This window comes from Phacochoerus africanus, chromosome 7 (genome assembly GCF_016906955.1).
Source record: "Phacochoerus africanus isolate WHEZ1 chromosome 7, ROS_Pafr_v1, whole genome shotgun sequence".
Classification (NCBI taxonomy): Eukaryota; Metazoa; Chordata; class Mammalia; order Artiodactyla; family Suidae; genus Phacochoerus; species Phacochoerus africanus.
This window is the reverse complement of record NC_062550.1, coordinates 19,379,074-19,406,884: the sequence shown is the minus strand read 5'-3', so window position 1 is coordinate 19,406,884 and position 27,811 is coordinate 19,379,074.

Here is a 27,811-nt window from a genome sequence, read left to right as displayed (position 1 = left end):
AGTGAAGAAGCTGACATTAAAAAAAAAAAAAGGTGAGGAAAGGAAGTGCCACTTATCATGTGCCAATGCCCGGCACTCTGCAAGAAGTCTTTCCACACAGCTGCCGTGATCCTATGAAGGAAGCATTATTTGTTGCCATTTTTAAAGGAATAAACTACCATAGCAGCATTATTCACAGGAGCCAAAAAGTGGAAGCAACCCAAGGGCCCACTGACAATGAACGGATAAAGAAAACGTAGCATATACATACAATGGAATATTTTGTTCAGCCTTAAAAAGGAAATTCTGACACAAGCTACTTGGATGAAGCTTGAACCCTTATGCCAAGTGAAATAAGCTAGTCACAAAAGGACAAATACCACGTTTCCTTTTATACAAGGCACCTAGGGTAGTCAAATTCATAGACAGAAAGTAGAATGTAATTACCAAGAGCTGGAGGAAAGGAAGAATGGGGCGTTATTGTTCAAAGGGTACGGGGTCTCAGTTCTAGGAAACGGAGAGGGATGGTAGTGAGGGTTGCACACCAATGTGAATGTACTTAATGCCACTGAACGGCACACTTAAAAATAAAGAGGCAGCTGAAGTGCCTCTCAATAGATGAATGGATAAAGACATATAAAGATGTGGTATGCAATGGAATATCACTCAGTCATAAAAAAGAATGAAATCTTGCCGTCTGCAACAACATGAATGGACCTAGAGGGTACTGTGCCAACTGAAATAAGTCCAGAGAAAGACAAATGCTGTATGATTTCACTTACATGTGGAATCTAAAACACAAAACAAATGAGTAAATACAATAAAACAGACACAGAATTATAGATACAGAGAACAAACAGGGGGTTGCCAGAGGGGAGGGGGTGGAGGGAGGAAAGAAATCCGTGAGGGAGATTGACAGGTACAAACTTCCAGCTGCAAAATATATGAGTCACTCTTATGCAATGTATAAGGTGGGGAATATAGTCAATACCAATGGAATATCGTTGTATAGTGACATATACAACTAGAGGTAGGTGACGATCATTCATATGGAGGTTCCCAGGCCAGGGGTCAAATGCAGCCATATAGAGATTCCCAGGCTAGGGGTCGAATCAGAGCTGTAGCTGCTGGCCTACACCACAGCCATAACGACGTCAGATCCAAGCCACGTCTGTGACCTACACCACAGCTCATGGCAATGTTGGATCCTTAACCCACTGAAAGAGGCCAGGGATCGAACCTGTGTCCTCATGGATACTAGTCAGGTTCATTTCCACTGAGCCCTGAGGGGAACTCCATGAAATGTATAGAAATAGTGAACTACTCTTCTGTGAAATACAAACTAACATAGTGTTGTAGGTCAATTAAATGTCAAAACAAAACAAACTCATAAAAAAAAGATATCGGATTTGTGGCTACCAGAGGCAGGGGGTGGGAGGAGGGGAACTGGATGAAGGCAGTCAAAAGGTACAAACTCCTAGTTAAAAGACAAATAAATAGTAGGGGGGAAAATGGTTAAAATGGTAAACTTTATGTTACATCTATCTACCACCATTTTTTAAAAATGAAAAAAAACAAAGCACAAGAAACAAGGTTAAGAAACTTAAGTCAAAACCAGTAAATGGGAGTTCCCGTTGTGGCGCAGTGGTTAACGAATCCGACTAGGAACCATGAGGTTGCGGGTTCGGTCCCTGCCCTTGCTCAGTGGGTTAACGATCCGGCGTTGCCGTGAGCTGTGGTGTAGGTTGCAGACGCGGCTCGGATCCCGCGTTGCTGTGGCTCTGGCATCGTAGGCCAGTGGCTACAGCTCTGGTTAGACCCCTAGCCTGGGAACCTCCATATGCGGGAGTGGCCCAAGAAATAGCAACAACAACAACAACAAAAAAGACCAAAAAAAAAAAAAAAACAGTAAATGAAGGAGCCAAGATTAAATGTTATCATTTCCTCGCGCACTCCTTCCTCCCCACCACGGAAAGTCCAGGCTTCCAGAGGGAAGGAAAAGGACGAAGACAGCCATCAGCAAGAGAACCGCCATGGGCCCCCGACCACAGGGGCCCTTGGCTCTAAGGACTAATTCACAGCTCTCCCTCACATTAACCATTCTGGCATCTTTATTCAAACCTTGTCTAATCTCATTTTCATCTCGAAGCCCTCTCCCAAGATTATACCCTGTTTAGGGAATGGCCTATATATGCCAAGCTCGCCAACGTCACTGAACAGATTCTGAAAACCTTCCAATCCTTGAAAGCCTCCCTGAGTTGGAAGGTAAATGAATACCAATCAGTCCAATTATGTAGAACCTCGAATCACCCTTACTTGCTGGAAAAAAAATTATACTGCAGAATTCACTTGCAAAGCAAAAGAAAAAAAAAAAGTTTAAATCCCCAGAGATCTAGGCACCTTCACTTCCCCAGCCCGGGGGTCCTGCAATGGGGCTGCTTTGCCCCTCAAGGAACATTTGGCATTGCCTGGAGACATGTTTGAGTGTTACAACTTGGGGCAGGGGGTGCTACTGGCATCTAGTGGTAGTTCAGGGTTGCTGCTAAACATCCTACCACACACAGACTGGCCTACCACAACAAAGAACTACCGCAATCAAAATGTCCCCAGTGCCAAGGTTGAGACACGCTGGCGGCCCAACTCCAGGCCACTCACACTCCCTTTACAAATTAGCAAGAGACAACAGCCTCTGCTGTTATGGTGGACAGAGAGCTGTGACCTGAGGCAATCCACTTCTTCTGTTAACAAAGACGCGTATTCCTCATATTGAATCAGAATTTGCCTCTGCGAGTGCTCAGTCTTCATGCTCGTGCTTGAGGTCACATGGTAGTCAAGTCCCTGCTGTACATGGCAGTTCCTCAAAACCAGAAGATAGTTACCACTTCTTACCATATCAACATAGCAGATGAACATTTATATAATTGTCTACACGTGTTTTGATGTTTATAGAGGTTATTATTTCAGTGCAAGAGTCCTGCACTGAAATTATCCAGAGCAGGTGACATGTCTACATTGTGTTGCCCAGTTTGTCGGTAAAAATACCCAGACGAGTCCTTAGTAGTAAGCAGCTAAGTACTCACTAATATATAATTAGGTTGATGATGAACATGAGGAGGCAACACCTGCCAACCTCCTCAAATCCTGGATAAGGTACTTTTATTTTAGGGGAGAAGTGCCGTCACTAGCCCACACAACACAATCCTATTGATACCAATACTCAACTCTTCTTTCCACTTTAAACAGTGTCTACTCTAGAGGCCAGCATGCGTACACACACATATGAGCACGCACACACACACACACACACACACACACCCAGCTTGTGAGAATCCTGATATAATAAGAATCCTCTTCTTCCTCCAGAAGGAAAGTAATCCAAACATCTCCATAAAATGCTGCTAATTCCTGACTTACCTGCTGAGCGGGGCTACAAAACTGCTAAAAACCCCCGACACTCTATGTGGCTTGTATTATTAAAGACATCAGCAGCCTGAGAGGTTGGCTCTGCAGAAGCTAAGCCTCAACCCTGAAGAGCGAGTCTATACACCGACAAGGACTCACTTCTGAACAAAGTCTGAAGATCGCTTTTTGACTCTGACGAATCTACAGCCAGAGTGAACAACTGCAATCTAAAAATGATTCTGAACACCTTGCCAGCTTGGTCTTTACCACTGTTCCACCAGGTCAGTCACCTTCTATCATGCCAGTCTCATTCCAATCTCTGACCCTCCATCAGCCACGCCCTTCTTTTGTTTCCCAAACTAAACATCCAGGGCCTCTGAGGTCTATATCAGGCTCTCCCTCAAAACTTCTATCAAGTCTTTTTTTATTAAACCCTTTCCATGATTGAGCTCTCCCAGTGTGTATACCAACTTCTCACTCATATATATTATGCTTCAGAATTAGTCCTCAAACGGTTTACCTGCATATGCTAAACACTGAACAAGTATCAATCAATCAGCAAAAATTTACTGAGTACCCATAATGTACTTGCACTCTAGATTCTGTAGGAGATAGGAAATACATACATTCTTTAGTTACTCCACTTGAAGTGCCCAAACTAACTTATTCAAAACAAGCACTAAATATAAGAAAAACATAACTACTAAATTACAGCTATAGGTGACAGTTACCACTAAAGTTCAGAAAATAAGATCAAGATCGCTCAGTTCTCATTTCCTCGAGTAAATGTCAGAAAAAAAGATACAAGAAATACTTTCATTCATTCTCTCAATATTTTCTGAGGCTTTTGATGTAGAAGGCATTGTGATATTCCTTACGTTTGCAGTGCACTTTGTCTTATTATCTCACGTCAACTTTATCAACAATATAAGGTGAGCAAAGAGATAATCATTCTATAAACGAGGAAACCGGGCTTAGAAAGAGGAAGACATCTGCCCAGATGCACATGTTAACAACAAACCCAGCAGCAGAACAAGTCTCCGGACCCCTAGTCCTGAGTTTCTAACTCTCTTTCCACAGCCCTTCTGCCCCCACACATATGACTGTGCTCCTTACCCCCACAACTGCTTTTTAGATACAACGGCAAAAAATTAAGACAATTACCTCAACACAGTTTGGAGTTTTTATATCTGCTCCAGACCCTTAAAAGAAAATCTGTCAATCATATGCCTTTCCTTATATTTGTCATCAATGGGAAACCTCAAATCCACAAAATAAGCTTATCTAAGTTTAAATGTATACTCAGAAAACAATGGGAGTGGGGGGGGGGGGGCGGGGGGGGCGGTAAGGAGAAGTTCCAAACAGAGCAAAATGGGAGGATGCATTTTTGTATGAAATATTAGTGTTTAAAAAAGAGAGTAATGTGTTCTATGTGGTTGTGAACTTTCCATCTGTTAGATTAAACCCTGTATCTTCAAAGACCAGCAAGTGCCTGGCATACGGCAGGTGTTCCATAAAAGTCAGTGAATGAATCAATCTGTTCCTCTTGGTATGCCATGAGTTCCTTGAGGGCAAAGACCTCGGAACATACACTTTGGTAGCCCTATTTCAAAGTACTCAGTCAATAATGCACTGAATTGGAGTTCCCATCATGGCACAGCAGAAACAAATCCCACTAGGAACCATGAAGTTGTGGGTTTGATCCCTGGCCTTGCTCAGTGGGTTAAGGATCCAGTGTTGCCATGAGCTGTGGTGTAGGCTGCAGACATGGCTCAGATCTGGCATTGCTGTGGCTGTGGTGTAGGCCAGCAGCTGTAGCTCTGATTCAACCCTCAGCCTGGGGACCTCCATATGCCACGGGTGCAGCCCTAAGAAGCAAAAATAATAATAATAAAAATAACAGTAATGCGCAGAATTAGCTTATGCAACTGGTGGATAGAAAGAGTGTCACCGGGAAGGTTGTGTTAGCACTCTGTGTTTTCTTGGAGCCTGTATTTGCCTATTTGGCATCCATTAACCACAGGGCCTAATGAAGGGCCAGCATTATTTACACCTCCTCTTCAGAGCAAGAGCCCACCGCCTCCTTTACCTCACACCCCAGGCCAGTATTTTCCCTGCTCTAAATCAATCCAGAGCCAGGTACCTGGCAACAAGGAACAACCCCTACACCGAGACCCAAGGAATTATTCAAACCAGCCAATCCTAAATTGCCTCCCCTGCCCTGCCTTTCCTTTCCCATGGAAGACACGAAGACATGAAGGCTCTGGGCCATGCTTTGTCCTCATTCCTTCCCCCGACCAAACCCGATGCTTCCGTCTGGGGTGCCATGTGATGTGGCATGTCCCCTTCTCTTGGGAAATGTAAATGATAAATTCTTCTTTTAATGGCATTGACCTCTCCATGTTGTCACTCAGGCACCTTGATAAATTAAGACGTGGGCACAAATTAGTCAGCTACTATCTTTGCCACGTCACCAGGCACAAAGAACCAGAACCCAACCCAGCCTAATTCTATATTTAAGCCTAATTCTGGCTTAAAACATTGTTTACAAAATCTTACCTCCCCTTTTAGGTGGTAAACTCCTTTGAAGACTTAAATAAGACCTTCTCTTCCATCAGACACTCACCAAATGTAATGCTATATACATACGAGTCACTTGATAAGTTGAATGTTACAAAGATACGTAAATAATTTGTTGACTTTTTTTTAGCCCAAATCTTATCAATTGCTAATTATCCTCGCTGCCATCAAAAAAAAAAAAAAAAAAAAAAAATCCTGAAAATGGGTGACTAAACTCCGATGCTGCACGACGTGGCAGTTTCCATAAAGTTAAATATAAATGAAAATATGAACGAGCAATCATACTCCTAGGTTTTTACAAGTGAACTGAAAATTATGCTCACACAAAACCTGTACATAAGGTTTACAGCAGCGTTATCTATAAAGGGGCCAAACTGGAGGCAACCAAGATGTCTTTCAACAGGTAAATAGATCAACTGTGATATATCCATAGAAGGGAATGCTATTTAATGACAAAATGGAACAAGCCACTGGTTCATGAAATAATATGGAGGAATCTTAAAGGCATTTTGCTAAGTGAAAGACTATAAACTGTATGATTCCATTCATATAACATTCTGGAAAAGGCAAAATTACAGGTGTGAAAAATGGATTAGTGCTGTTAAACAGTATGATGGGAGGTGACCGACTATGAGGCAGTGCACACAGAAATTTCTAGGGTGATTGATGGAACTGTTATATGGTACTGGGGTGGCAAATATATGACTTTATGTATGTGTCAAAACCCAAAGAACAATACCTTGCAAAGAGTGAACTTTAATACACATGATTTCTTTAAAAATCAAAAAGACGGCAAGGAATCAGAATCCCAAGATAGAATGCGGACTTCGAAGAATGGCTCTAACATACTATAAATGAATGACATAAACTCACTGAAGGGAGTGAGAAGGGAAAAGGAGCTGATCTAAGTAACCTTGGAAACGCTGTTTCAATGGGCTCAAAACAAAAGGAACTATACGGAAACACTGTACTCCAGCTGGCAAATGGGTTGCTTACAGAGGACAACTGAACCTGCTTCAGATGTACATAGAATTAAATAAATAAGTAAACCCACCATCTGCTATGGTGGATGGTGACGGCAGGTACCTCACGGCCAGGGAAGGACTGCAGATAAGAGGCGAAGGCTAGAATAAACTCTGTGGTGCTGGCTTAGAGTCAGAAATAGCAGTGTGGGAGTTCCCGTCGTGGCTCAGTGGAAACCAGTCTGACTAGCATCCATGAGGATACAGGTTCGATCCCTGGCCTCGCTCAGTGGGTTAAGGATCCGGTGTTGCCATGATCTGTGGTGTAGGTTGCAGTCGTGGCTCAGTTCCTGCATTGCTGTGGCTGTGGTGCAGGCCAGCAGCTATAGCCCCAATTTGACCCCTAGCTTGGAAACCTCCATATGCCCCAGGTGCGGCCCTAAAAAGCAAAAAAAAAAAAAAAGAAAGAAAAAAGAAAGTAAGAAGGAAACAACAGTGTGAAGCCATGTTTACCTTAATAAACGTGTAGATGGATACATACAAAAATAATTATAAATATGTATACACACATGGGTTAGTATACAGATGTGTATTTCCTAACCCTCTCCACTGAGGGCCTACTAGCAACGCACACACCCAATGCTCAGATCTTGTTTTCTTCAATGAAAAGAACCAGGCTCTTGAAGAAAATGCTGATTCTAGGGCAAGAAATGGGAAAATATAAGATGATCCTTCTTTTAGTTCCAGAAAGTAAGGAACTGGCAAAGGATGAGGGCATGTCAAAGGGATACAGAAGCTGATCAGGAGTAGTTCCTAGTAACCAATAAAATAAATAGTATGGTACTGTATTATAACCCAGAGTCCGTATCCATATAAATTAATGACAACTAATAAGCACATAGGTAAAAGCAGCAAATCTCCTTTACAGAAGAACTCCAAATAAGATATGCAGATACTTCCTCCTCCAGGAGGTGGAGCTTAATTCTCATCCCTTGTCCCCCAAGTACAGGCTGCGCTTAGTGGCTCACTTCCAAAGAATACAGTCGCGAAAGGGGAAAATGGTCACCTGACAATGGAAAAACCTGGCCAACGCCACCTTAATCAAACGGTTGAAGCTAACATCACCAGTGAGAAGTCATGTTAGTATCACATCCCCAGCTAGGATGACAAGGAGCACTGCATCTCCAACCTACTCCTCCTCCAAACCCATAGCCCTAATCATGAGAAATACTTCAAACAAATGAAACTAAGGAGCTGTCCACAAAATTCCTCACTAGTACTCCTCAAAACTGCCAAAGTCATAAAAAACAGAGGAGGTCTGAGAAGCTGTCACAGGTCAGAGGAGACTACAGAGTGAGATGTGATCACCCAACGCAATGTGGTATACTGAACTGGATCCTCGAACAGAAAAAGAACATCAGTGTAAAAACCGGCAAAATCCAAACAAAGTCTTCAATGTGATCGTAATGCACCAACATTAGTTTCTTAGTTTGGAAAAATACGCCGTCGTGATGTAAGATGTTACTATTAGGGGAAACCGAGTGAGGCATGTAGAGTAACTTTCTGTATTATCTCTGCAATTTTTCTGTACATCTAAAAGTATTCCAAAATAAAAAGTTGATTTTTATTTGACCATACACCAATGCTGGTGTATGGTCAAATTAGCGAGGAAAAATTAACTAATTAAAAATGGGAGTTCCCATCGTGGCTCAGTGGTTAACAAATCTGACTAAGAACCATTAGGTTGCAGGTTCGATCCCTGGCCTCGCTCAGTGGGTTAAGGATCTGGCGTTGCCGTGAGCTGTGGTGTAGGTTGCAGACGCAGCTCGGATCCCGCGTTGCTGTGGCTCTGGCATAGGCCGGCAGCTACAGCTCTGATTCAACTCCTATCCTGGGAACCTCCATATGCCATGGGTGTGGCCCTAGAAAAGACAGACAAAAAAAAAAAAAAAGTACCATGCAAGATTTCTGTACAACAGAAGTATAGGATCACATTATCGGGCACATCCTTTTACAGAGCAAATGAAGTGCGCTTGACATACTGTCTTGTAAACTGCATCTACTGTCATGATACTTCCATTGATGAAAAGAAATGTATTTCCATGGCACCATCATGGTCAGATGCTTCTTGACCAGAGGTAGAAATAATCCCCCCCAGTACAGGACGACAGGTTCTTTCTTGGACAAGAATCTCTTCCTTCCCACACCTCCAGATGAGATGAACTAGCTTTCCCTGGCCATTCCTGTCTATATATCAAAACACTGACCACTCCTGGACTCTCACCTTGTCTGGTCTGGACCCTGGTCTGCCTATAAGAGGTCTAGGGTTGTGGCTGAGACTCTGCCCTTCCCTTCTTATTCACGACTGCGTCTGACATAGTACTAAAGAAATCTGAGCTATCCCAGTCTCTCCAAGTCCAGATTCGATTATTCCCAGAAGCATCCCTCTGCATGGGAACTGATAATAGCAACGTCCTAGTCTGTAGCCAAACGACGGCACAGGCTCTGCACAAGGAAACAGAACGGATGAGTAACGCCTGACAGTGACCTCTACTATCACAATTTCAGGAGCTCACGATCTAAAAGAGGTCATCGTTACAGTGCATCTTGTATTCCTAAATGAAATTAGCACTCTCCTAAGAATTCATTAGCAGCCTTCTTGGGAAGATGTATACTGACTCCGATCTCTAAATCCAAATTCAGTAAATAGCATTCAAAAGAGAATTTCTAGAACCAAAGAGACACAGTAAGTTTAGAGCTGGCAAGGGCCACACTTGATTAACTTGCTATATATGTGCTAAGAAGAGAAGGTCATAAAACTTTACGATGATAAAAAGCAAAAGATAAAGCATTTAAGCAATAAAAGTTTCTCTTTTCTTTTCTTGCCATAGTGTGCAGCAGCCTGATGTGGGATCTCAGTTCCTGGACCAGGGATGGGACATGCTAAAGCAGTAAAAGCAACCGTGTCCTAACCACTAGACCACCAAGAAACTCTGTATTACTCTACCTTATTCCTCTGTAAAGCCACAATCTGGAGTTTCCTGTTAGGGTTCAGTGGGTTAGGAATTGGACTGCAGCAGCTCAGGTAGCTGCAGTTGTGGGTTCGATCCCCAGCACAGTGGGTTAAATGATTCAGTGTTGCTGCAGCTGCAGCTTGGATTCAGTCCCTGGCCTGGGAACCTCCATATGCCTCAGGTGCAGCCATTTAAAAAAATTAAAAGAAAAAAAAAAAAAGCCACAATCCGAGGAAAGACCAAAGACACACCATGAGCCAACTTCAGTATCTTCCAATGAGTCTGCTCCACTCAAGCGGATACTTTTCCTCTCCAACTTGCCCCATAATGGTCTCTGACCCTAGAGACTTTTTAAAAAATCTGACTGATATGGAACAAGTTTGAAGGGCAATTTCAAACAAGAGATTCCAACAATGTTTTTGTGTAATGATTGCTTCACCGTATTAAGTGCACAGCCTTTCAAGATAACTATTTTTCTTTGTTTCACATTCTCTACTGCATTGTATTTCTTAAAACTAATACATGCTCATCTAACTTTTTGAACATAGGATTAAATATAAAAAAATTAAAAACAAAATGACTATTTGAAGAACCATTCAAACCAGTTTTCTTTCTTTCTTTCTCTCTCTCTTTCTTCTTTCTTTCTTCCTTCCTTCCTTCCTTCTTCTTTCCTTCCTCCCTTCCTTCCTTCCTTTCTATCTTTCTTTCTTTCTGGCCAAACTCCTGGCATATGGAAGTTCCCAGGCTAGGGGTCTAATAGGAGCTGTAGCTACTGGCCTACACCAGAGCCACAGCAACGCCAGATGCGAGCTGCATCTGCAACCTACACCACAGCTCACGGCAACACCAGATCCTTAACCCACTGAGTGAGGCCAGGGATTGAACCCACATTCTCACGGATACTAGCCAGATTCATTACCACTGAGCCACGACAGGACCTCTAGTTTTATTTCTTAGTAATTTACACAATCAGGAGCCCTACTTGGAAAGAACACGCAATTCACTTTAAAAAACAAAAACTTTTTTCTTTCAGATAAATTTTATAGCTAGCTAATTTTACTTATTATTTATTAAAATTAACTGAAGCAGATGCCAATACAATTAAAGCCAAGTAAACATGAAAATTTTTAAGCACTGCACTAATCTAATTTCTGGTCTCAGGTGTACTGCTGTAAGGATAGCTATTAGTAAAGTGCTCCATCTGATACACAGATTTTCCAAGAAAGCTTTGCTCTCAAATAAATATCATAAACCATTAAAAAACACCTAAGTGACTACTCTTTGGTATATTAAATATATCTCTAAGACAACTTCACATTAAACTTTTTCATATCAGATGTGTTGATCTAGGGATCAAAAAAAGACTATCAGCAATGAGGTCCTACTGTACAGCACAGAGAACTATATCCAACCTCTTGTAACAGAACATGATGAAAGATAATATAAAAAAAGTAATGTATATTTATGTATGACTGGGTCACTTAGCTCTACAGCAGACATTGACACAACACTATAAATCAACTATAATTTTTTTCTTTTTGGTCTTTTTAGGGCCATGCTCATGGCATATGGAGGTTCCCAGGTCAGGGGTCTAATCGGAGCTGTAGCCACCAGCCTACGCCAGAGCCACAGCCTATTCCACAGCTCACGGCCACGCCAGATCCCCAACCCACTGAGTGAGGCCAGGGATTGAACCCGCAACCTCATGGTTCCCAGTCGATTCATTTCCGCTGTGCCATGATGGGAACGCCCAAATCAACCATAATTTTTAAAAAGTAAAAAAAATAAATAAAGTTTAATTTTTAAAAAAGATTATTCTATTTGTAGGGCTTCTATTCTACCATCAGTGCAGTAAATGAGAACAGCTTTCATTTGCATGGCTGCATAGGTGAGAACACAATAGGCAAAATGTTCCTTGGAACAAAGTCTTTCATGGAAACCAGCAATTGAGGATTAGGAACTAACTGTCCAGTCAACTGGTTATCCAAATCCTCTTGGCTGTCAGAGCCTTCCTTTTGGCCATTTCCTATGTAGTCATTTTCTAACGTGTTTTCTTCACAGCTGTTGGCATGCCCCTTACCAGAGTAAGAAGGGAGAAGAATGCCATTAGTGCATTTTCCTTTTTTCCACACATTATTCGGGTAAAGGACGAGGCAGGACCAGGGATAGATGTTAACCAGAATCTGAAAAAAGTCTTAAGATTATATGAAGGTTTCTATTACCTATTCCAATAGTCCTCTCCTTACCAAGGCTTAAAAAAATTGATGGATTACTGGCAGTTATAGGAAATAAGATATCAATATGCTATTAACAATTTGACAACTTTAAATGGACACATACTTTTTAGCCCAGCAATGTCACTCACGGGCATTTACGCTACAGATATTCTCCCACATATGTTAAATGTAGGTACAAGGATATTCAATGCAACTTTCCTATAATAACAAAGGATTGAAATTGATGAAATAAATGTTTATTTGCTGAATAGGCCTTTATTGATGGAATAATGACCATCGATAAAGGACTTATTAAATAAATCACAGTGCATTCATTTAATGACATTCTATGCAGCTGCTAAGAAGAAAGAGGCCTTCTGTAGACACCACCATGAAAGGGCTTCCAGGGCTTATATTAAGTGAGAAAGCAAGGCAGAGAGCAGTGTGTACAGTACACTACCATTTTTGTTGTTATATGCACACTTATCCCCATCTTATGTTTGGTGACATGTGCAGTATTCCTGTAAGGACACACAAGAAACTGGTAAGTGGCTGCCTCCAGGGAACTGGGTATGGAGGGGTTAGGTAAGTGAGGGAGACTTACCTCTCCTGCTTTGTTCCCTTTACATCTTTCCAATTTGGTATTGGGTACAAATACAATGTATTTAAAAAAAACCTTTTAAATTAAAGGTAAAAATTTAAAAGGAGGAAGAGAGCATTCTGTACCCAAAACACTAACATCCTTCCTTGGGGTATCGTCTTTACTAGGAACCCTAAGGCTTGTCAGCCCAGTCACTTGATCTTTCAGGACTGATTTTTCAGGCCTTGAAGCCACCACCTTCCTCACCCCTTAGTCCTCTGTTTGAATGTACCTAATAGATAACCAAAAGTTCTGGTTCCAGCTAAGATGGAGTAAGTCCACTCCACCCTTTCTCTCCCAGGGAACCTGCATAGTCAGGGCTGCTCCATGCATTATCTGATGACTGACAGCAGAGTGGGTTGGGAAAACAAACCAAAACTCAAAGTATCATGAAATCAGCAGTTTCCCTTTTTTCCTCTTCTGGTGTCTCCTCGCCTGAATGCAAGGGCAGCCCAAACCCAGACATGTGCACCAGGTGCAAAGAGAAAGAATGCCAAGAGAAGATCTCCATTTTTGGCCCAAGAAGCAGCAAAGGCAGGCCCTGAAGGTCAAAGAGAGTGCAGGAAATCTGATTCAGTCCCTGTGTTTCTCTTCTGTCCTCGCCAGTGCTGCCCTCAAGGCAGTTAGGCAGCAGCAGCAATGGTAACAGTAGCCAGAAAGGAAAACCTTTGCTCTGACCAGAGGAACTGCGATCCCAAGAGCACAGAGGGAACCTCTGTTGCATTGTTTTCTCTCCCTAGCCTCTTGTTATTTGGTTCCCGAGGGAAATGTAGTCACAGGAACTGCAGGGCAGAACAGAGAAATTCAACTCTCAGCTTTCTAACAAGAGGAGCAGGAAGGTGAATCCTTTTGAGTGTGGAAAGTCTGGGAGCACAAGAGGAAAAGGAGGGAGCTCAGTAAAGCTGTCTGTGAATTCCAGAAATCATTCCCAAGCTGCACAGGCATGTATCTGATCCTAAACAGCATACTGAGGGTCTGGATCTATGGGGTACAGTGCTGCCCAGGTGTGAGACTAGCCACTGGCTGGTATGTACATGCCACAGTCACAAACAGCACGGCAAACACAACTCTGAAAACTGAACATAGAGCAGAAATCGGCACAACATTGTAAATCAATTATACTTTAAAAATAAAATTAAAATTGTTAAAAGAGAAAGAAAACTGAACAGATACTGAACCTTAGCCCATAGAAAGCAGGTAGGTACTTGCAGCTTGAACTCAACTGGACTGATTGCCTGCTTAAATAAATAAAACATTCTCCACAAGATTTAAATAAGACCCAAAGTCTCATAACATAATATTCAAAGTGTCCAGGATACAAATCCAAACTGATATACAAGTGACCCTTGAATAACATGGGATTGAACTGTTATCGGATAACATGACGGATCCACTTATACGCCTATTTTCTTCAACAAATGTGTACATCGATACCACAGGATCCCCTGCTGATTCAATCTGCAGATGTGGAGGGCCAACAGTAAAATTATATGTGGATTTTCAGCTATGCAGAGATCAGCATCCATAACCCCCACATCATTTTCAAGGGTCGACTGTACAAAAAGACTTGAAAATTTCAACATCTCGCAAGGTTTGAAAAGATAATCAATAGACACCAACTCCAAGTCTGAATTATCAGATTTTAAAGCAGCTCTCTACTCATGCTCCAAGAAACAAAGACAAGTGCTTTTAAAGTGAATGCAAAAATAGACAACCTCAACAATAAAAGAGAACACATGCACACACAAAGAACCAGATGAAAAAATTTAAACTAGAAAATACAGTAACAGAAATTTCATAATTCACTAGATGAGCTCAACAGAGTAAGTGAGAAGACAGAAGAAGAGTCAGTGAACCTGAAGGTGAATTAACAAAAATTAACCAAGTTGAACAATGAAAAAAGATTGGGGGAATAAATGAACAGAGCCATTAGGACCCACTGGACAAAACCAAAAGGTCTAACACTTGTATCATTAAAGGCCGTAAGTAAAGGAGAAAGAGTGTGGTGCAGAAAAAAAACTGCAGATATTAAGCTAAACATTTCCCAAATTTGGTAAGACATAAACTTATAGATTCAAGAAACTCAATGAAGAGCAAACAGGATAAACTCAAAGAAATTTCTGCCCAGTGAAAACTAAAACAAAGAAAACCTTGAAAGCAGCCAGAGAAAAACAATGCATTACGCAGGGAAAAAATAATCCAAATAATTGTGGCTGTCTCATCCGAAACCACTGAGGACAGAAGACAATGGAACAAGAATTTTAAGTGCTGGAAAACAACTACCCACTTGGAATTCCATAGCTAGTGAAAATATCTTTCAAAAATAATCATGAAATAAATTCTCAGATAAAGAAAACCAAGAAGAGTTACCACCAGTAGACCTGCCAAAGATGCTAAAGAAAATTCTTCATACGGAAGGAAAATGATACAAGAGGGAAACTCAGAATTTCAGGGAAGAAGGACGAATAATAGAAATGGTAAACATTCAAGTCAATGCAATAGCCTATTTTACTTCTAAGCTCTTTAAAATATGAAAGATGATTGAAAGCAAAAATTATAACATGTCTAATGGGCAATGAATGCAGATGTAATACATATGATAATTACAACATAAAAGGAACAGAGCAAACCAATCTATATGGCACTAAAATTTCTATGTTCCATTTTAAACGATAAATATTAATTCAAAGTATACTGAACACTTCAATATGTATATTATAATTCCTAGTCAACATTAAAATAACTATACAAGCAGAGATAGTAAAAAACTCAGTAGAGAAATTAAAATAGGGAGTTCCCGTCATGGTGCAGTGGAAACAAATCCGACTAGGAAACATGAAGTTGCAGGTTCGATCCCTGGCCTCCCTCATTGGGTTAAGGATCTGGCATTGCCATGACCTGTGGTATAGGATGCAGATGCAGCTCGGATCTGGCATTGCTGTGGCTCTGGTATAGGCCAGCAGCTATAGCTCTGTTAGACCCCTAGCCTGGGAACATCCATATGCCACAGGGGTGCCCCTAAAAAAACAAAAGACAAAAAATAAAAATTAAAAAAAAAATAAAGAAATTAAAATAGTAACTAAAAAATTTCCAAAAAATCCAAAAGTAAGGAAAGGGAAACAAAGGGGAACATAGAAAGCTTATAATAAAATGGTAGACCAAAAAAAAAAGTATTAATACTTACATTAAATGTAAACGGTCTCAACACTGTCAGAGAGATTGCTGGAAAGGATTAAAAACTTTTTAAAAGGCACACTATATTTTGTCTACCAGAAACTCACTAAATATAATATTATAGGTTAAAAATGAAAGGATGTTACAAGGGGGGGAGACGCCAGAAGTAAGAGAGGCTACAACTCTATTATCTGTCAAAAGGTCACCACACCAAAAACCTATAAAAATGAAAAGACAGAGAACTATAACTCAGATGAGGGAGAAAGGAAAAATCCCAGAAAATCAGCTAAGCGATGAGATTCTTAGCCTCCAGGAAAAGACTTTAGATTGTTGATGCTGAAGACGATGCAAGACATTGGAAATGAACTGGAGGCAAAGATGGATAACTTACAGGAAACACTGACCAAAGAGATACAAGATATAAAACTTAAACAAGAAGAGATGCAAAATACAACAACTGAAATAAAAAATTCACTAGAAGCAGCTAACAGCAGAATACAGGAGGCAGAAGAACGAATAAGCGAGGTGGAGGACAGATTAGTGGAAATTACGGAGGATGCAGAACAGAAAAGAGAAAAAAGATTGAAAAGAAATGAAGAGAGTCTCAGAGAACTCTGGGACAATGTTAAACACACCAACATCCGTATTATAGGGGTGCCAGAAGGAAAAGAGAGAGAGAGGGGACAGAAAAAATATTCCAAGAGATAATAGCCAAAAACTTCCCTAACATGGGAAAGGAACCACTCACTCAAACCCAGGAAGCACAACGAGTACCATATAAAATAAACCCAAGGAGGACTACCCTAAGACACATATTCATCAAACTGACCAAAATTAAAGACAAAGAGAAAATCTTGAAAGCAGCTAGGGAAAAGAAACAAGTAACATACAAGGGAACCCCAATAAGGTTATCCACAGATTTTTCAGCAGAAACTCTGCAGGCCAGAAGGGAGTGGCATGATATACTTCTTGTGATGAAAGGAAAAAACCTCCAACCAAGAATACTTTACCCAGCAAGGCTCTCATTCAGATTTGAAGGAGAAATCAAAACCTTCACAGATAAGCAAAAGCTGAGAGAATTCAGCAACACTAAACCAGCTTTACAACAAATACTAAAGGAACTTCTCTAGGCAGAAAAGACAGCAACAGGAAACAAAAATTCCACAAATGACAAGGCCCACCAGTAAAGGTATATATACAGTAAAGATACAAAATCATCCATGCGCAATTATACCACCAAAATCTGAAATGATGAGAAGAGGTGGGTACAAATGCAGGACACTGGAGATGAACTTGCAATTAAGAGAACAACACCTTAAAACAATCTCATATATATATAGACTCCTATATTAAAACTTCAGAATAACTTCAAACCAAAAATCTGCAATTGATACACAAACAAGGAATCTCTGGAGAAGAAATATATCTCATAGTAAATAAGTGCATGATCCACCATGAAGGGGGTCATTTGACATCATTCTTGGAATGCTGAAGTCTTACATCTGATTCTGATTTCCTCTCCATCGAAGAATTTATGATAATTATAATTAAATAACGCAACTGTACAATTAAATAATACAGTTCTACAATTGTATTATTAATAACCATTTCTCTCCATGGTGCAATGTAAGGTCTATAATGTCTTGTTTATCACATCACCTAGAATGGTGTAATGCCTATATTGAAGAATCAATAAGATGTAACAAATTGTGAGGACATACCTACATAGTTACACAGTTTTTTAACCCAATTTATGCATTTTATATTTTACTTATTTTCAGAGGGTGTGTTACTTTTGTTATTCTTACGAGTTATTCTTTTTATTATGCTATATAAAATATTTAGTGGTATATAAGGCTTTCTTCTTTATAATTTTAGTTGCATAATGTACACAATTTAATATAATGCTAATTTTTAAAGAAAAAATTGAATGTAATAGATAATACTAAATAGTAAAGATGAAAGCCATACAAAAATGGGGATAAGTAATAGAATAAATTTCCTATTTGTCTCAGCATATTTTCCATTCCACTTCTCCAGAGGGAGTCACTTAACCTGTTTCTTAAGATCCATGATATAATAATCTGTGTGAATGTAATTGTGTTTAAATATATGTATTTTATTCTGTAAAAAAATAAATAAAATAAAGGCTGAAAAAGAAAGAAAGAAAGAAAGAAAGAAAGAAAGAAAGAAAGAAAGAAAGAAAGAAAGAAAGAAAGAAAGAAAGAAAGAAAGAAAGAAAGAAAGAAAGAAAGAAAGAAAGAAAGAAAGAAAGTTAAATGCAACATAGCAGCCTGGACTGGATTATGGAACAGAAAAAGGACATTAGTATAAAATCTGGTGAAATCCATATAAAATTCTCTAAGTAGCCTACTTAATACAGTAGTGTACCAATGTTAAGTTCTTAGTTTTGATAAATATACCATGGTTACATAAATGTTAACATTAGGGGAAGCTAGGTGAGGGCATATAGGAACTCTCTGTATTATTTATGCAACTTATTTATAAATCTGGAATTATTTCCAAAAAAAATTTTTAAGTAAAAGAAGGGGGAAATATTTACTGAGAAAATATGAATCAACAGAAAATTGGAGTGCTACATTAACATTGGATAAAGTAGACTTCAAAGCAAGGAATATTACATGGGGCAAAAAGGGATATAAAATAATGATAAAAGGGTCAACTCACTAAATGATAAAACAACCCTAAATGTGTATGCACCTAAGAGTCCTAAAATATATGAAGTAAAAATTGATAGAACTCAGTGAAGAAATGGGCAAATCTACAATTATAGAGATTTCAATCTTCCTTTCTTAGTAATCAATAAAGCCAATAAATAGTAATCAAGAACAAAACATAAAGTTCTACATGTTAAATATATACAATTCCTATTTATCAATAATACCTCAATAAAGCTGAAAAATAAAAGCACAGAATATAATGTTTCAATTTCACAATTTTATTTTATTTTTTAAAAGGAAAAAGAAAAAAATCAAGGATATAGGGGATTGGGGGGAGGGAAGAAATAGGTAAGGGAGATTAGGAGGAACAAACCTCCGGGCGCAAAATAAATGAGTCACAGGTATGAAACATACAATATGGGGAATATAGTCAATGGTGGCATATCCTAACTAGACTTATAATGATCATTTTGAAATGTACAGAAATAGCTATCCCTATGCTGTGTAACAGGAATTAACATAGTGCTGTAGGTCAGTTATATTTCAAAACAAATAAACAAACATAGAAAAAGAGATCAGATTTGTGGTTACCAGAGGCAGGAGGTGAGGAGAGGGGGAATTGGATGAAGGCAGTCAAAAGGTAGAAACTTCCAATTAAAACATTAATAAGTACTAGGGGTATAATGTACAACATTATAAATAAAATTAACTCCACTGTATGTAATATATGAAAGTTAAGAGAGTAAATCTAAGAGTTTTCATCACAGGAAAAAAAAAATTTTTACTTGATATTATAGCTCTATGAGATGATAGATATTCACTGAACTTAATGTGAGAATCATTTCATGATTATGTAAGTCACCTTAAACTTATACAGTGCTGCATGTCAATCATATATCAATTAAACTGGGAGAAAAAAATCAAGGATATAGAGAAACAGAACAACACTATTAACCAACTGCATATAATTAACATTTATAGAACATTCCACCTAACAACAGAATATACATATCTATTTAAGTGCACAAAGAATATTCACCAAGATAGATCATATTGTGGGTCATGAAACAAACCTTAACAAATTCAGACATACTGAAATCATATGAAGTATGTTCTCTAACCACAATAGAATTAAACTAGAAATCAATAAAATAAAAACTCTGGAAAATCTCTCGATACTTCAAACACTCAAAACAACACACTTCTAAATAATTCTTTGGTCAATGAATAAGTTTCAAGGGAAATAAAAATTCAACACATCAGAATTCGTAAAATGCAGCCACAGCAGTACTTAGAGGAAATTTTATAGTACTAAAAGCTTATTCAGAAAGGAAGAAAGGTCTCAAATTAACAATCTAAGTTTCTACCTTTAAAAAAAGATAGTAAATTAACTCAAAGCAAGCAAAGGGAAGAAAATAAATATAAGAATAGAAATCAATACATTGAAAACAAAAAATAGAGGAAAATCAATAAAATAAAAAAAACTGGTTCTTTGAAAAGATGAATAAAGTTGATAAACCTCTAGCCAAACAAATAAAAAGAAAGAATACACATATTATCAATATTGGGAATGAAAGATGGGATCTCACTATAGATCCACAGACATCAAAAAGACAATAAGGGAATACTACTAACAAATCTATGTACATAAATTTGACAACTTACAAGAAATGAGCCAATTCCTTAAAAGCCACAAAGTACCAAAACTCGGCCCAAAAGAAACACACAACCTGAATTGCCCTTTATAAAAGAAATACAAAAAAAACCTCTCACACAAAGGAAACCCTAGGCATATATTGCTTCACCAGAGAATATTTAAAGAAGGAATTCTACAAATTCTCTTCCCCCAAATACTCAAGGGAACACTTTTTAACTTATAAGACCAGCATTATTCTGATACCAAAACTAGATAAAAGAAAGAAAAAAAAAAACTACAGGCTAATAACCTTATGACCATAGATGCAAAACTCAACAAAATATTAGCAAATCAAAAGTTCACTGGTGGCCTAATGGGTTAAGGATCTGACATTGTCACTGCTGTGGCAGGGGTTCCATCCTTGGCCATGCTGCAGACATGGCCAAAAAAAAAAAAAAAATTTAGGAAATCAAATCTAATAATACAGAAGAATAACATGTCACAACCAAATGTTTATCCCAAGAATGCAAGGCTAGGTTAATATATTTGAAAACAAATCAGTGTAATCCATAACACTAATAGATTAAATAATCAAAAATCATATAATCATATCCATTGATGCAGAAAAGCATTTGACAAAATTCAACATCCATTCATGAAAAAACTCTCAACATACTGAAAATAGAAGGGAATTTACTCAACTGAGAAAAAATATCTACAAAAACTAAAAGCTACCATCATGGTGAAAATGGGAAAATGGTAAAATGATGAAAAACTAAATGCTTTTTCCCTAAGATCAGGAAGAAGGCATGAACATCCACTCTCATCACTCTCATTCAGTATCTTACTGGAAGTCTAGAATAAGGATGGAGGAGAGAAAGAAATAAAGGCATATAGATTAGAAAGGAAGCTATAAAACTATCACTTTGTACAGATAACATAATTGTCTATGTAGAAAATTTCAAAAAATCTATAATAAAGTTCCTAGAATTAATGAGTTTAACAAGGTTGTAAGATACCAGTTCAACAAACAAAAATCCATAATATTTCTATATACTAGGAATGAGACAGAAACTGAAATCTAATCTTTAAAATGTACAGGATGGGGTGGGGGAAAATTTACAATAGCTTAAAAAATATTGAGGTATAAATCTGACAAAATATATGGAAATCTATGTGCTGAAAAGTACAAAAATGTTGATGAAAGAAATCAAATACAATATAAATAAATGAAGGCATATATCATGTTCATTGACTGGAAGATGTGCTTAGTTGGCAATTCTCAAACTGATCTAAATGTAGTTCCAAACAAAATGCCAGCAGGAGTTTTTGTAGATATAAATAAGCTGACTATGAAAGTAAACAGAAAGATGAGAGAGCTATAATAGCCAAAACAATTTTGAACAATGACAAAAAAAAAAAAAAGAATTTGGAAGACTCATACTACATAATTTTAAGTTCTGCTACAAAGCTACAGTAATTAAAACAGTGTGGTGCTGGTGGTAGGATAGACACATAAGTCAACAGAACAGAAAAGAAAATCTAGAAAAAGACCCACACAAATATAGGAAACTGAGTTCTGACAAGGATGCAAAGTCAATTCAATAGAAAAAGGGTAGTCTTTTAAACAGTAATAATGCTACAACATTTACACATGTATCTGCAAAAATAAAAATGAATGCTGACCTAAATTTCACACTTTATACAAAAATTAACTCAAATGGACCATAGATCTAAATTGAAAATATAAAACTATAAAACTTTTAGAAGAAAACAAAGAACATATTTGTGACCTTGAATTGTACAAAGAATTCTTATTTATAACATCAAAAACATGACCCACAATAGAAATTAACAAACTAGACTTAATCAAAATTTAAAACTTTAACTCTACAAAAGACACTGTTAAGAGAGAAAAAGAAAGAGGAGAAAATATATCCAAATAATTTACCTTATGAAAGACTTGAATCCAGGATATATGGGGGGAGGTTGGTGGGGCTTTTTTTTTAATTGAAATATATGTGATTTACAATGGTGTGTTAGTTTCAGGTGTAGGCCACAATTATGATTCAGTTATCTATTGGGATATGTGTTTTTTTAAAAAGATCTCAAAACTCAGTAGGAAAATAAGCCAATTTAAAAAAAGGGCTCTTTTGCTGAACAGATGTTTGACCAAAGATATATAAATGGCAATAAGCACGTAAAAAAAATGTTCAAGATCATTAGCCATTAGAGAAACACAAATTGAAACCACAATGAGATACCACAACATACCCATTAAAATAGCTAAAATTAAAAACCTGAATGTTCGCTATCACTAATTATCAAGTAAATGCAATGCTCAGATGGCTATTACCAAAAAAAAACCCACAAAAAAACAAAACAAAACAAAAAAAAAAAAACAGGAGTTCCCATTGTGGAAAAGAGGAAATGAATCTGACTAGAAACCATGAGGTTACGGGTTCGTTCCCTGGCCTCACTCAGTGGGTTAAGGACCTGGTGTTGCTGTGAGCTATGGTGTAGGTTGCAGATGTGGCTCACATCTGGTGTTGCTGTGGCTCTGGTGTAGGCTGGCAGCAACAGCTATGATTAGACCCCTAGCCTGGGAACCTCCATATGCCACAGGCACAGCCCTAAAAAAAAAAAAAAGGACAAAGACCAAAAAAAAAAGATAACAAGTGTTAGCAAGGATGTGAAGAAACTGGGGGTCCCTGCACATTGTTGGTGGGAAGGCAACGGTGCAGATGCTAAGGAAAACAATATGGAGATGCCTCAAAAAATTAAAAATGGAACTACCATATGATCCAGCAATCCCACTTCTGGGTATTTATCCAAAAGAATTAAAATCAGGATCTCAAAACGATATTAGCTTTCCCATGTTCACTGCAGCACTATTCAACCACAGCCAATATATGGAAACAACCTAAATGTCCAGCAATAGATGAACAGATAAAGAAAATGTTGTATTCACACACACACACACACCACACACACACACACACACACACACACACACACAGAGTGAAATGCCATTCAGCCATTTGTTTGTTTGTCTTTTGCTTTTTAGGGCCGCACATGTGGCATTTGGAAGTTCCCAGGCTAGGGATCAGATCTGAGCCGCAGCTGCCAACCTGCACCACAGCCACAGCAACTTGGGATCTGCCGCATCTGTGAACTACACCACAGCTAATGACAATGCTGGATACTTAACCCACCGAGCGAGGCCTGGGAACAAACCCGCGTCCTCATGGATACTTGCAGGATTCATTACCACTGAGCCACAGCGGGAACTCCCTATTCAGCCTTTTTTTTAAAAAGAAGGAAATTCTGACATATGCTATAACATGGATGAAACTTGGGGACAGTATTCTAAAGGTAATAAGCCAGTCACAAAAAGTGAAATACTGCATGATTCCACCTATATGAGGTATATGAAATAGTTAAATTCATAAAATGATAGTTGCCAGGGGCTAGAAGAAGAAATAGTGACTTACTAACTAAAGACATAAAGTTTCAATTAAGCAAGATGAATAAGCTCTAGAAATCCACTGTACAACATTGTACCATAGTCAACAATAATCTATTTTATGCATAAAAACTTAAGAGGACAGACCTCATGGTAAGTGTTCTTACCACAATAAAATAAAACTAAAAAAACCCTGACAATACCAACTGCAAATGAGGATATTAAATAACTGAACTCTCATACATTGCTGGTGGAAATGTAAAACAGTATAACCACTTCAAAAATAGTTCGGTAGCTTCTTATAAAGGTAAACATACACTTAACTTTATTACCCGGCAATCTCACTCTTAGGGATATCTTTGAATAATGTAAATTTAGATTCATACCAAAACCTATACATTTAGAGCAGCAGTATTCATAGGCACTTGAAATTAGCCGTATCTCAAATAATTTTCTGCAAATGAATGGATAAACTATTAGATAACCGTACAATGGAATACTGCAATTAAAAATAAAACTATAGGAGTTCCCGTCGTGGTGCAGTGGTTACCGAATCCGACTAGGAACCATGAGGTTGCGGGTTCGGTCCCTGGCCTTGCTCAGTGGGTTAAGGATCCGGCGTTGCCGTGAGCTGTGGTGTAGGTTGCAGACGTGGCTCGGATCCCGCGTTGCTGTGGCTCTGGCGTAGGCCGGTGGCTACAGCTCCGATTCAACCCCTAGCCTGGGAACCTCCATATGCCGCGGGAGCGGCCCAAGAAATAGCAAAAACAATGACAACAACAACAACAACAACAAAAAACTCATAGACCTATATTCCAAAAGTTTTTTTCAACTATACTCACTCCTTGTAAATTTATAAAAAACAAACAAACAAAAAACAATAAAAAAGAACCAAAGCTGTTAAAAAGGAAAAAATACATTTGCCATACCTTAGCTAGAACCTCAAAAGCTTTTCAAATATTAGTTCTATGGAACTTATTCTTGTGAAGGAGAGAGTACTCTATTTGGTTACAGTATCCTAATGGGAATAAGTTTCCAAATAGGGAAAAGGACCCTGTTTGTCCCAGGGGCACTGCGTCTTGGCCCAAAGCCACAAGTAGGCTTTGGAGGTTATGATGCCTAAATTTCTACCATAAAAACATCAGATACCCTTGCCCAAAATGCAGTCTAAAAGCCAATACTTTGAACTCTATGGATCCACTAGATTTTTATAATTTTCCCCAAAAGTCAGCATTCAGTTCTTACAAATAAGAGTTCTTACTAGGTTCTGAGTTTAAATCATGGAAGAAAAAAAAAAAAAAAACTGGTAAGGCCTTGACAACTCAATATCTGTAAGGGAAGCAGTGCCTATAAGGAGCTGATGGTTCTGGATTCCTTGCTAGAAAAGTGACACTGCTTTCTGGGGAGGAATTATTTTTCTTTGAGATCTTGCTACAGATTGCACTGAGTGATAAATGCATTACTCCTTTAAAACAAACAAACAAACAAACAAAAAACCCCTTTCTCTGAGCACTAGCCTGGGCCAAAGCAGGGCTGCAGAGCAGAGCCCAAGGAGAGAGCATAGGAGTCACATTCCCATATGACCGCTCTGCCTCACCACTGGGAACCAGCTGGGGCAGCCTGCTGAGGAGTGGGAAGCAAAAGTTGTGCAACTCCCACAAACTGCAAGGGACAATACAGACCCAAGACTTACTAATGGTCAGGAAGCAGCATGTGGCTAGGAACAAAACACATCAGCACCACCACCACCCCGCCACCTCGGTCAAGCTGGATAGAAGCTGATTAAAATGAAAGATGGAAAACACGGGCATCTAATTAACAACAAGCCTTTGATATCCATTCATCACACAAAATGGACTTATTTTCCTTGACCTATAAATCTTTTGAGAAATTTCTAATGCCAGGAATCTACATTAAGATCCCAAAACAAGTTTTACCCCTTCAGTACTTAGGGCTGAAGTTTTCCTGCATGAGTCAGAAAAAACCAACCAACCAAACAAACAAAAAAACAAAAACAAAAAACTGCCTTATGAGGCAAGTGAAATACTCATTGGATCATTCCACTTTGTTTCCCCACCACACTTAATCACTCAATTAATCAGTCTGCACCTTTTTTAGGTACCACACCACCCCCTTTCTCCAGAGACAAGGAAGAAGAAATATTACAAATAGATGGAAAGTAAAAAAATAAATAAAAATCTATAACCCCACTAAAATATTACTTGCACTAGAGCATCTATATTAATAAAACAGATTGCCACCATTCAGTTAAGTGGTCTTTATGGACTTTCCTCATTCCAAACTATTTTAAGAATGGCTTCCCAAGAGGCTGTTATTTAACTGTTCTTAATCACTGTTGCTTAGAGCATTCAAAGTAAGAAGCAGGTACAAACTTACAATGTGTTTGCACAGAGAACCATCTAATGGGATTACTGTAAGGATGCTTCACATCCCTAAATAGAGGGCTAAATTTATTAACATCTTGTACATGAACTCTGCCTGCTCTACTGGTTCCACACAAACCATGGGGACTTCTGCCAACAGTCCGAATGCAAACTGCAGCAAATGTTAATGGAATTTGCAAAAACTCAGTAACTTTGGTGGTAAGAAAGAAAATTAAATGACAAATTTTACTGAATTAAATTGCTTTTCTCTAGGAGAATTCTGTTATTTTGCATGTATAGGTTCTAGTGTTCTAATCACTCTTTATTTTTTTCTTATTCAAAGATCTTTACTGACTACAAAAGGCTAGAACAGAACCCAAGCTCCCTGAGCTCACCTTTGGCTCTCAATTATCACTGTTTATTTACATTGCACATTAGGGCTCAATGGCCACTGTCTTGTACCCCAGCTACAGCAAGGAAGTTTACGCAAGTCAAGTCTGACCTTCTGTACTGACAGCTCAAGATCAATACCTGAAATAACAAGCCGCATCACTGGCTGATAGGGCCTAACACCTTCCCTCTGGTTTCACCTCTCAATTGCTACCTTTAATTCAGCCCGAAATTTCCAAACTTCCTATGGCTTCCATGAGGCACACAGAATATAAGCAAATGATGAAAGAAAGAAAGTCTCTGAGTTTCAGTCAGGATAAATCAGTCATCCACCTGTGAAAAGATACATAATTCTTGTTTCTTTATACACTAAACTAAAGGTTAGTTGAGAATATCAAGGAAAAACCCAGTTAAATGTCTGTAAATTGACAGAATGAAAGACCACAAAATAAGAAAAAGAGAGAGACCCACAAAGATTAAGCAATCTTTATCAGTCAAAGTACAGAGAATAAAAAGTTGGAAAATTTAGGCTTTCCTTAAATATGAAAAGCTCATGGGGAAAAATCCTCTGCAGAGAAAGAATTAAAAATTAGGAATTAAGGTAGCTTGCTAATAACCAAGATGCTATGGACTAGATGGCCAATATGTATTACAGAACCTACTTCCTCAGATTTTTCTGAGGAAGAAATGCTCAGGATGCTTTGTCTCTAAATTTTAAAACAGCTAAATAATCTTTAACTCCTCCTCCCTTTTCCCCAACTAAAGTCATTCCCCAATTCCTACGAAGTCTTCCTAGAAACTGTTTCTCACATTACAAAAATGTTACTCAAACACACATCCATGTGACTACATACCCAAAATCATATTTCTTTTTCTTCCTTTCGATATTCTTCACTTCTATCAGAGTCCCAGCCTTTGTTACCACACAGCCTGACCAAATCAAACAGCCAATTAACTGGATCTTCACTCCTTGATCTAGTCTATCCTATTTTATACATGCTGCTGCCCCATCCTCCTAAAATCGAGCATGGCCTTGATAATGGCTCATTCTGCACTCCCTGAAAAACTCTTACGTTCTCCACTGTTGCCAAGGACAAACGCAACTTCAAAAAAATCCTTGGCTAACTCTAACCCTATCTTTGCAGGCTCATCTGCCACCTGGGAGAGGGAGGGAGTGGGGTATTCTACCCCAGCCCAGCTGACTTGTTCTTAGCAAAATTTCTATTCTGATTTGGATATAATTCTAATTATATTCAGACCCCCTAATTTATAACAATGAATGGAAAA